Source organism: Patella vulgata, chromosome 5 (genome assembly GCF_932274485.2).
Source record: "Patella vulgata chromosome 5, xgPatVulg1.2, whole genome shotgun sequence".
NCBI classification, from domain to species: Eukaryota; Metazoa; Mollusca; class Gastropoda; family Patellidae; genus Patella; species Patella vulgata.
In genome coordinates this window covers 7,427,587-7,437,571 of record NC_065883.2, presented here as the reverse complement: position 1 = coordinate 7,437,571, position 9,985 = coordinate 7,427,587, and positions in this window count along the sequence as shown.

The following is a 9,985-nucleotide window of genomic DNA, read 5'->3' as shown; positions in this document are numbered from 1 at the left end:
TTTGAAATAAAATTAAAAAAATCACTTTATATCATTCAGAAATCGTCCATATACGTCCCGGGAGATCAGGGGTTGCAACCAAATTTATGTCGGAGGATAGATGACCAAATGAAAAACTGCAAATTATTAAATCGATAGGTGGCATCCTCTAATTGATTTTTGGCCACAAATTTGCATTCGATATTACGCAATATTGGATAAATGGGGTTTAACGTCCACTCGACACAAACCAGGTCATTTCGAGACTAACATATGGTTTAATTTTTTTATTTAAATAATTCGCTTGCGCGTAGTAGGGGTCTTTAGCAGTGGGAGGAAAACGGAGGACCCGGAGAAAACCCACTAGGTTGGACAGGCGACCCTACTCCTTGTCACGTACAACCGGGGAATCGAAACCCCGCCAGTTGACTCAATGACAGACTGTAGAATACAGCGCGCGCGTTATAACCATTCGGCCATCCACCCCACCCCTCTTTCGGAGGAGAGCGGGGGTGGGGTGGTTGTGGATTAGCTGGTGAGTGGCCAAGTTGAAGGGTAGAACATTGCAGATCAAAATCTTTCACTGATATTTAAATCAAACTATCAACATCATCATCAGAAACTGCAGCAAAATCTCTCTCTCTCTCTCTCTCTCTCCCTCTCTCTCTCTCTCTCTCTCCTGGCTCGTATGACTAAACCGCGTTAACAGTATACGTGTATAGGCTATGAATGTCATATGTTTGATTTTTATCTGATCACTGACTCTATTCATAAAAATACCATTTAAAAGTTAAACAGATGAACACAGCCAATAAAACTACACCTAGTAAGACAGATGTTCACATAAGAATAAATATAGTTTTTATTCCTAAAATGTCACTATAGGTAAAAAAGCATTCATATTCATACCTGAATAAATATATTTTTTATGGCTAAAAATTTCAGTTACTATACAACTATTTCGCGTTTTGGTAAGCAATTAAATTTTTGTATAACGTCGTCGTTGTTGTTTATTAAAAATTTAGCGTCAAGGCATGATATCACGGACAGGGTGATTTACATATGAATGAGTAACGTGGATTGAGGAATATTTTAACGCGTGCACTGGGAAGAAACCGGAGAAAATCCGCAAGGCTGGACAGGCTAGCCCACTTCTTGTCATTTTCGCACTGGCAATCGACACCACCCTATTTGAGTCAATGAAAGAAATGAAATGAAATGAAATGGGGTTTAACGTCCTACTGTTCTGCTCCTAAACTGGGCTAATGAAGACAGGCATACGCCATACAGTGTGCTATGAGGGAAATTTTGCTCGGGCAGCAGTACTACGGCCTACTCTTATATGGTATTCCAACTGCCAAGGGATCTTTTACGTGCACACCAATGTATACACGGGACCTCGGTTTTCGTCCCATCCGAACGACTAGACAGTTAATGAAAGATTTCATGATCTAAAACTCACGATTGTCTACGATATCACCTTAGGTGAAAGTGGACGTAAAACTCTAGAAACGAAAGTGCACGTGTTAGACCATTCGACAGTCCAACCCCGCGAGGAGCCATGACAACTGGATGAGTGTGACTTTGGCTCGTTAACAACTGGGGGGAAGGGGGGTCCCAGGTTTTATCTCTGCGTTGGACGGTTACATCTAATTGATAAGGCGAACTTCAAGTTTGGTCAAAGGTCACGAGATGTAAAGAGGGCTAGCACTGATCCCAACCCTAACCCTGGACCTAGCCCTAATGCCTACCGTAACCATGGACCTTCTATAAGGCCCATGCCCTAACCCTAACCTACAATCCCTAACCTTATTTACATCTCAGCGACCTTGGCAAAAATTGAGCTGGCCTTAACAAATAGATTTATCCTGACGTTGGACTAGAAAGTTCTCGTTTCCTCAGAAGACCAGACAGGAAAAGGCCTTTATTCGTTCGGGTGGTACGAAAACCTATAAGTCCCATGTATACACCTTTAAAAACACGTTAAAGGCCTTCTGAAGCTGGAAATCTAAATAATTGAAGGGTAAGTAAATGAAATGAAATGGGGTTTAACGAAATGAAATGGGGTTTAACGTCCTACTCTTCTGCTCCACTGGGATAATGAAAATGGGCTTACGCCATACAGCGGCGGCGCTACGGTCTACTCTTATATCGAATTACAACTGCAAGGGATCTTTTACACACCAATGTGTATACGGGACCTCGGGTTTCCTTCCATCCGAACGACTAGACAGCCGTCCTTGTCAGGCCCCCCGTCCTGCACCACTGACAAAGGGAAACCACGTCGGAAAATCCCGATGAACAATTTTCGACCAACACCGGGATCTAACCCGCGACCTCCAGACTAGCGAGCCCTCACCTTACTCACTTAGACACTGTGGCTCCCTGAAGGGTAAGTAAGAATCTGTGTAGGGTTATAAGCAATAAGTGGAAAATAACTTCCTAATGCACATTATAAATAATTATTTTGTAGCATTTAATGAAACATACATTATGCAAGAGCTAAATCTGCCTATTGCAGGTCTTTCTTTAGACATTAATTAACTTATCCAGATCATAATCAACTCTCGATGGCATTCCTTTCATAACTAAATCATGAATTGGATAATCTAGACTATGTTTTTTATCCTACCGACTTTAGTAATGATGCTCAAGGGTTGGCCGAACATTCAAGCGCTAAAATCTAGGTTCATAGTGGATCAATTTGACTGAAATTTTCAGCAAATTCCCTTTACAGCATCTAGTTGTTAACCATTATAGTGAGGAACTGCCAGTTCTTTATCTAATCTCCCATAATGTTTAACGTCCACTCGACACAAACTAGGCCATTTCGGGACTAACACATGGTTCAATTTTTTATTTCAATAATTCGCTTGCGCGTATGGGTCTTTAGCAGTGGGAGGAAACCGGAGGACCCGGAAAAAAACCACGAGGTTGGACAGGCGACCCTATTCCTTGTCACGTACAACCGGGGAATCGAAACCCCGCCAGTTGACTAAATGACAGACCTTATGATACCACGCGCACGTGCTAACCATACATTAAAGCAACAAATGTTTTATAAAGGTCTATATTCAAGTTAAAATAAGGTGTACAATTCTGAGTAAATTCTTTAGCCTCAGAATGCTTTGTGAACTGGGGGCCAGGGGCTTGTTTCACGAAATTTTAACTAAAATAAAATTCAAATTTTAGTAATTTGATTGGATAATAGATTGATTTTAGTGCTTAGCCAATCAAAATTGAAGTATCTACTAAAATTTGGATTTTATCTTTTGAGAAACAGGGCGTTTTTCAAATGACTTTAAAGGAGCTAAGTCGCTAATATTTGGGACCTAGAAATTGACACAAATGGGTCGCAACGTATACAATAATGTAATAGGAATGTATATAAATTGATTTACATTCAATCGTTTCTTTTTTACTGTAATTTCTAATCAGTTAGGTTCGGCGACATACGCCAGTATTCTCGATCGAATTTCAATCTCTAGCTTCTGGTTATTCCAGTCTACGCCGATAGTATTTATTGGACATGCTCTCCAGATAAGAATATTATAGCGTCACCGTTTGACATGACTTGTGGAATATGCCTATATAGCCTCGTTTTTCGAATCCCTTATTACAAATAGCGCTGAAACGCATTATGGTACACGATTCGTGTACCAATTGTAAAATGTTCATTTTTTCTTAAATATTGGATATCAGAAGCCCTTCTTTTCCCGGTAAGATCACAACATCAATGTTGATTTAAATAAATCGTGTTTTCAATGTAGAAGATTTTGGATGATATTGAGTTAGAGGCTTAGCTCCTTTAAGACATAATTAAAATATAAACAACATTTGATATAAACACATTACATTATAAATACAGCCTTTATACAAAATATAAAGTAGGATATTTCATGCGTTGATCTTCCGCCATAAAAATTCTACAGGTTATCACACTTTTCTTAACACTGGTCCTGCAACCTTGATCTCCTATACTCCTCGCACTGTTTCGTTTGATTATACCTAATCCCAGAGAGGGATTTCTCGGGCCATTTCGTTCTTCCAATTATTCTTGTCTGGCCCTCCGTCCTGCTCCATCACTGACAAAGCGAAGCAAGACTAGAACATCTTGAGTACCCATTTCGGCCAACACCGTTATCGAAATGAAATGAAATGGGGTTTAACGTCCTACTGTTCTGCTCCTACTGGGATAATGAAAACGGGCATACAGTGTGCTATATTATATTGCCCGGACAGCGGCTGTTATTTCGAATTCCAACCGTCAAGGGTTCTTGTACATGCACGTCCGTGTGTTCTCGGGCCCTTGGTTTTTCGTCCCATCCGAACGACTATGCGTTTTCACCTGCCAGGCCCTTCGTCCTGCACGACTGATAAGGAGGAACCAGGCTCCCCGTCCTGCACGACTGATAAGCAGGAACCACGCCGGAAACACAGGGATCGAACACGTAAAATCGAGGTTAGCGAGTCAACGTCTTACCACCGTGGCTCCTTCAAAGAAATTTAAATTTAAATTTAAAGAATGCCCGTGAAAAATACCTTAGACCATTGTTTGGAGTTTTCATATTTAGATTATTATGAACATGGTATTAAATAAAATTTATTACATTTTTACATTTACATTTCTTGGTTAATGTAATAATTTCTCTATGACCCCCCACCTCCCGCAATTTTTAAAAACAATTTTATAAAAATAAAAAAAAAAAGAAATATAAAAAGAAAAAAAAAAGGAAAATAAATAAATAAACCAAAAAACCACCATATCTGTATGATAAAGCCTCAAAATTAAATTAGAAAAAGATAACAAATCCATATCCACAGCTCAAAAATTAAATAAAAAAATGAACAAAAAAGCCCATAAGGAAAATGACCAATAAAGAAAAAAAAATCCACCATTTAAGGATAAAATCGATACCTGTGTACGTCTGTAGAATATGACGTTTTTTTTTATAGCATGTAAAAAAAAGAATCAATAGCATAATATATGTCTTCTATCCGAGTAATTCATCACTAAGCTCCATTGGTGCAGAGAGAGAGAGAGAGAGAGAGAGGGGGGTAACAAACTAGGTCATTTCGAGACTAACAATATGGTTCAACATTTATTTCAATAATTCGCTTGCGCGGAGGGGTCTTTAGCAGTGGGAGGAAACCGGAGGACCTGGAGAAAACAGGCGATCCTACTCATTGTCACGTACAACCGGAGAATCGAAACCACGTCAGTTGACTCAATGACAGACTATATGACACAACGCGCACGCGCTAACCATTCGGTCATCCAGCTCCCCATAAACCGTTAATACACTCAGTGCGGGATTAACCATTAGACAAATAAAGCACGTGCTTTAGGGCCAGCAAAAAATCCAGGCCACAAGACAGAGTAAAAAAAATTGTAATCTAGTTACTGCAATCTAATAAAGGTGCTGTTTTTTTGTGAAACATTTTCTGTTGTTAAATTTAACAATCTTCTGTTTCTCGGTGAAACCTATCAAAATGTGCCTTGGGGCCAGCAGAGCCTTCATCCGGCACTGACTTACTGTTTACATCTCGTGACCTTGGGGAAACATGCATTTGGCCTTGTCAAATAGATCTAGCCGCAATGAATGCGCTAATTATACAATTACAGTTCATTTCACTTCATTATGTTCCCACCCTTCCGTATAAGCGTGACGTAAATAACCCGAAGAATGTCGCGTTCTTGGCTACATGGGATTCGATAATATTTTATTTGATTGGCATTTAGTAATTGAACATATTAACACAAGGTACAATTTCATGGATACACAATTACTTAGTTTAATACAAATCGACGTTTCGACAAGGATACTCTCGTCTTTATCCATGTTTCTGAAGCAACGACTTTTATCCATGTTCCTGAAGCAACGACTGCGAAATACAGATACGTGTGTGTGTGTGTGTGTGAAATAGCTTTATTTAACGTCCGCTTCCACCGAGGTGATATCGCAGACAATACTTACCTGTACCGGAGTTACCTAAATCATATAGATAAATATGTGAGTAGTAGATAAATATATACAGAATATGCAACAAAAAGTTATTAAGTTTCAGGCGCGGAACAAATTTTTGCCCCATATATTCTCGTGGGAAAGGAGAACAAAAATTATTAAAAATGGCAGTGATCCCCGTAGTAATTTACTCCGAAACGAGTCGGTTGGTGACTTGGTAAATTAATTGCCCGTTAGTCTGCCTACCGATTGCCGGGCTTCGCACTCCCAAGTGGTGGCAGCACGCCCCTCCCCCCTTTTCTGAAAATCCTGGATCCGCCCCTGAGTTTTGTTCGTATTTGATAGTTATTTTTATCTTGGCCGGCTAGGGGTTGGGGTTAATCAGTTACGTATATGTTGATTTAGACAATATATTATTCGGATTAGATTCGTGTGAGGTGCACACATTGTCAACTCAAGGTATTATATTAATTCGTCTCCCCATTTTTAACCATAATACAAACTGGAGATTTCATATATAAAAATAGACATTTCGTGTACAAAAATGGAAAATGGACATTTCATATATATATTTTTTTTTGATCGGACAGTGGCGCTACTCTTATACACTTACTATTAAATACACACTATTATAATGCACACTTATTATTATAATACACGCTTACTTTTTAATACACTATTATAATATGCACTTACCACTATAATATACACGTATTATTATAATATACACGTATTATTATAATATACACGTATTATTATAATAAACACTTACCTTTTAATACACGCTTATTATTATAATATACATGTATTATTATAATATACATGTATTATTATAATATACATGTATTATTATAACGGGTATTACTATATTATACACGTATTATTATAATAAACACTTACTAATAAAATACACACTTATTATTATAATACACACTTACTGTTTAATACACACTTATTATTATAATACACACTTACTGTTTAATACACACTTCCTTTTTAATACACACTTCCTTTTTAATACACACTTATTATTATAATATACTTACCACTATAATATACAGGTAGTATTAGAATACACGCTTACTAATAAAATACACACTTATTATTATAATCCCAGTTCGGAGCAGAACAGTAGGACGTTAAACCCCATTTCATTTCATTTTATTATTATAATACACACTATTATAATACACACTTACTATTATAATACACACTTACTATTATAATACACACGTATTATTACACACTTACTAATAAAATACACACCTACTATTATAATATACACTTACTTTTTAATACACTATTATAATATACACTTACCACTATACTATACACGTACACATATTATTATAATACATACTTACTAATAGAATGCATACTTATTATTATAATACACGACTACTTTTTAATACACTATTATAATATATACTTATTACTATAATATACACGTATTATTATAATACACACTTATACTAATAAAATCCACACTTATTATTATAATCCACACCTATTATTATAATCCACACCTACTTTTTAATACACACTTGCTTTTATAATATACACTTACTTTTTAAAACACACTTACTTTTTAATACACACTTATTATTATAATACACACCTACTTTTTAATACACACTTCTAATACACTCTTACTTTATAATACACACTTACTTTTTAATAAACACTTACTATTACATGTATATGCTTTGACAGCAGCGCTTCGACTACTCTGAATTCAAATTCCAACTGTCAGGGAATCTATATATTAGTAAGTGCATGATGACCGCACCACACGCAAACGTCTATAACATGCTGCCTATGTGACAAAGTATTCCATAACTCATATCATATCATGGACCTTATAATACATTATAAGGTCCATGATCATGTAAAGATTATATTGTATACATGTAAAGCATTTATTTAAATGCATAGAACCAATTTGAACACCACATGTGCGAACTCATTGAACCTCATACGTTATTGATCTACAATATACTGTCCACTACACGTCCACTAATATACACGTATTTAATTACGGACGAAATAATTTCTACGTGTAGTGACAATGTTCTTGATTAAATAGAATTTGCACAGTTAGCTATACGAGGGTACATAAGACCCTGTGCTTCCTGTATTTAAAAGAGACGCAGAGAAGACGGACAGGAGATGAGCGGGGAGCAACATAGGAGATCGGAGACCGGCGAATGGACATCCGCTGCCGAGGCAGAAGGGCGGAATGGTTGAAATATAGTCATTTATTTTATGATCAGTAGTGGAATACCGCGTTTTATCAGTGAAATAAAAGTGTTATTCCACTGGCTAGCAGTAGTCCATGTTGTGTTTACCTAAAATGATTGTAAAATCATAAAATAAATAGAACATTTGTCGTTTTGTCGTGAATAACATATTTTATTTCATCTCTAAGCAAGAAAACGTTTATATTTTCACTCATGCTACGCATTCGTGAAAATATAAGTTTTCTTGCTTCTCGATGAAATAAAATATGTTATTCACTCTAAAACGACAAATATCCTCTATATACTATACTGATGTACCATGTTGATGTTTGATTTATGTTCCTGTGTAATGTATGTTCCCGTTCCCGATGGGGGGGGGGGGGCGAATGGTTAGCACGTGCGCTATATCATAAGGCCTGTCATTGAGTCAACTGGTGTGGTTTTGAATCCCCGCTTGTACATGATAAAGAGTAGGGTCGCCTGTCCAACCTCGTGGGCTTCCTCACACTGCTAAATACCCATAAGCGCAAGCGAATTATTGAAATTAAAAATTAAACCATATGTTAGTCCTGAATTGACCTAGTTTGTGTCGAGTGGACGTTAAACCCCATTTCCCTCTCTCTCTCCGGTTCCCGATGTAAATAAATAATATATTTAGTAAACTGGGCCCTGTTTCACGAAATTTTAACTAAGATAAAATCCAAATTTTAGTAATTTGATTGGATAATATTAGATTGATTTTAGTGCTTAGCCAATCAAAATTGAAGTATCTACTAAAATTTGGATTTTATCTTTAGTTAAAATTTCGTGAAACAGGGCCCAGATCACTAAAATAGTGTTACGCTTATGGTTACTCCTACGGGATTTCAGATTTGGTCCCATCCTATCGACTAAAGAAAAGTAGGATGCCAACCCCCGCGTCATGTGGCCGGGGGGAGGGGGGTATTTAACAATATTACATGGGCGGATCTAGGGGAATTCCTGACAGAAAAAGTCCCATTATAATTCATTCTTTTAGAACCGGATTCTTGTCTCCAATCTCTCGAAATGGTATTTCCGGGCTTCTAGTTTTCGAAATTTTCCGGGAGAGGCCACTCGGACCCCGCGTTGTACGCTTCGCACCTTCGGCACCCCTCCCCCTATCCATGGTCTCTGGATTCACCCCCTCATTTCGTTCTGCCATTACGGGACCTTGTACTTTTTGTCACTCACATCCGAAAAACAAGACGCTCTTCAATTCAGACGCTTTTTAATTCATTGTCAGGGGAAAAGCCAGACTTGAAAATCCGGAAAAGCTTTCTCGGCCAGAACCGGCAGCTCCATATACTCCATACTCAATAGTGGCGTCACACCTATTGGACGAGGGTGGTAAAATGCCATGGTGCCCCAGGCCTCGACCGAATTTACAAAACAAAACTCTTAACATATTAATCAAAAAAAAAAAAAAAAAAAAGAGAGAGAAGCTAAAATATAAATAATAAAAAAAAAACCCCACCACACCCTTAGTACTTTATGCCAAGGGTCCCAAGACCCTCCGGGTGTGTAGGCTATATGCCATGAAGGGGGACTAGGCCTTATAAATATATAAGAGCCCGAAATCATTGCAACTCGTGTTCAATGATTTAACGATAATCCGTAAACTGTCATGTGATAAATCGAAATAAAAAATGATCTTTCAAAAATTTAACATAACGTTTGTTTATAGATTTATTTATGCATTGATTTACATCTTATGAATATTAATATCTCGAGCGGGTTCAGTACAAAACATCCGGGGAATGAGATCGTCCGCCCTCACTT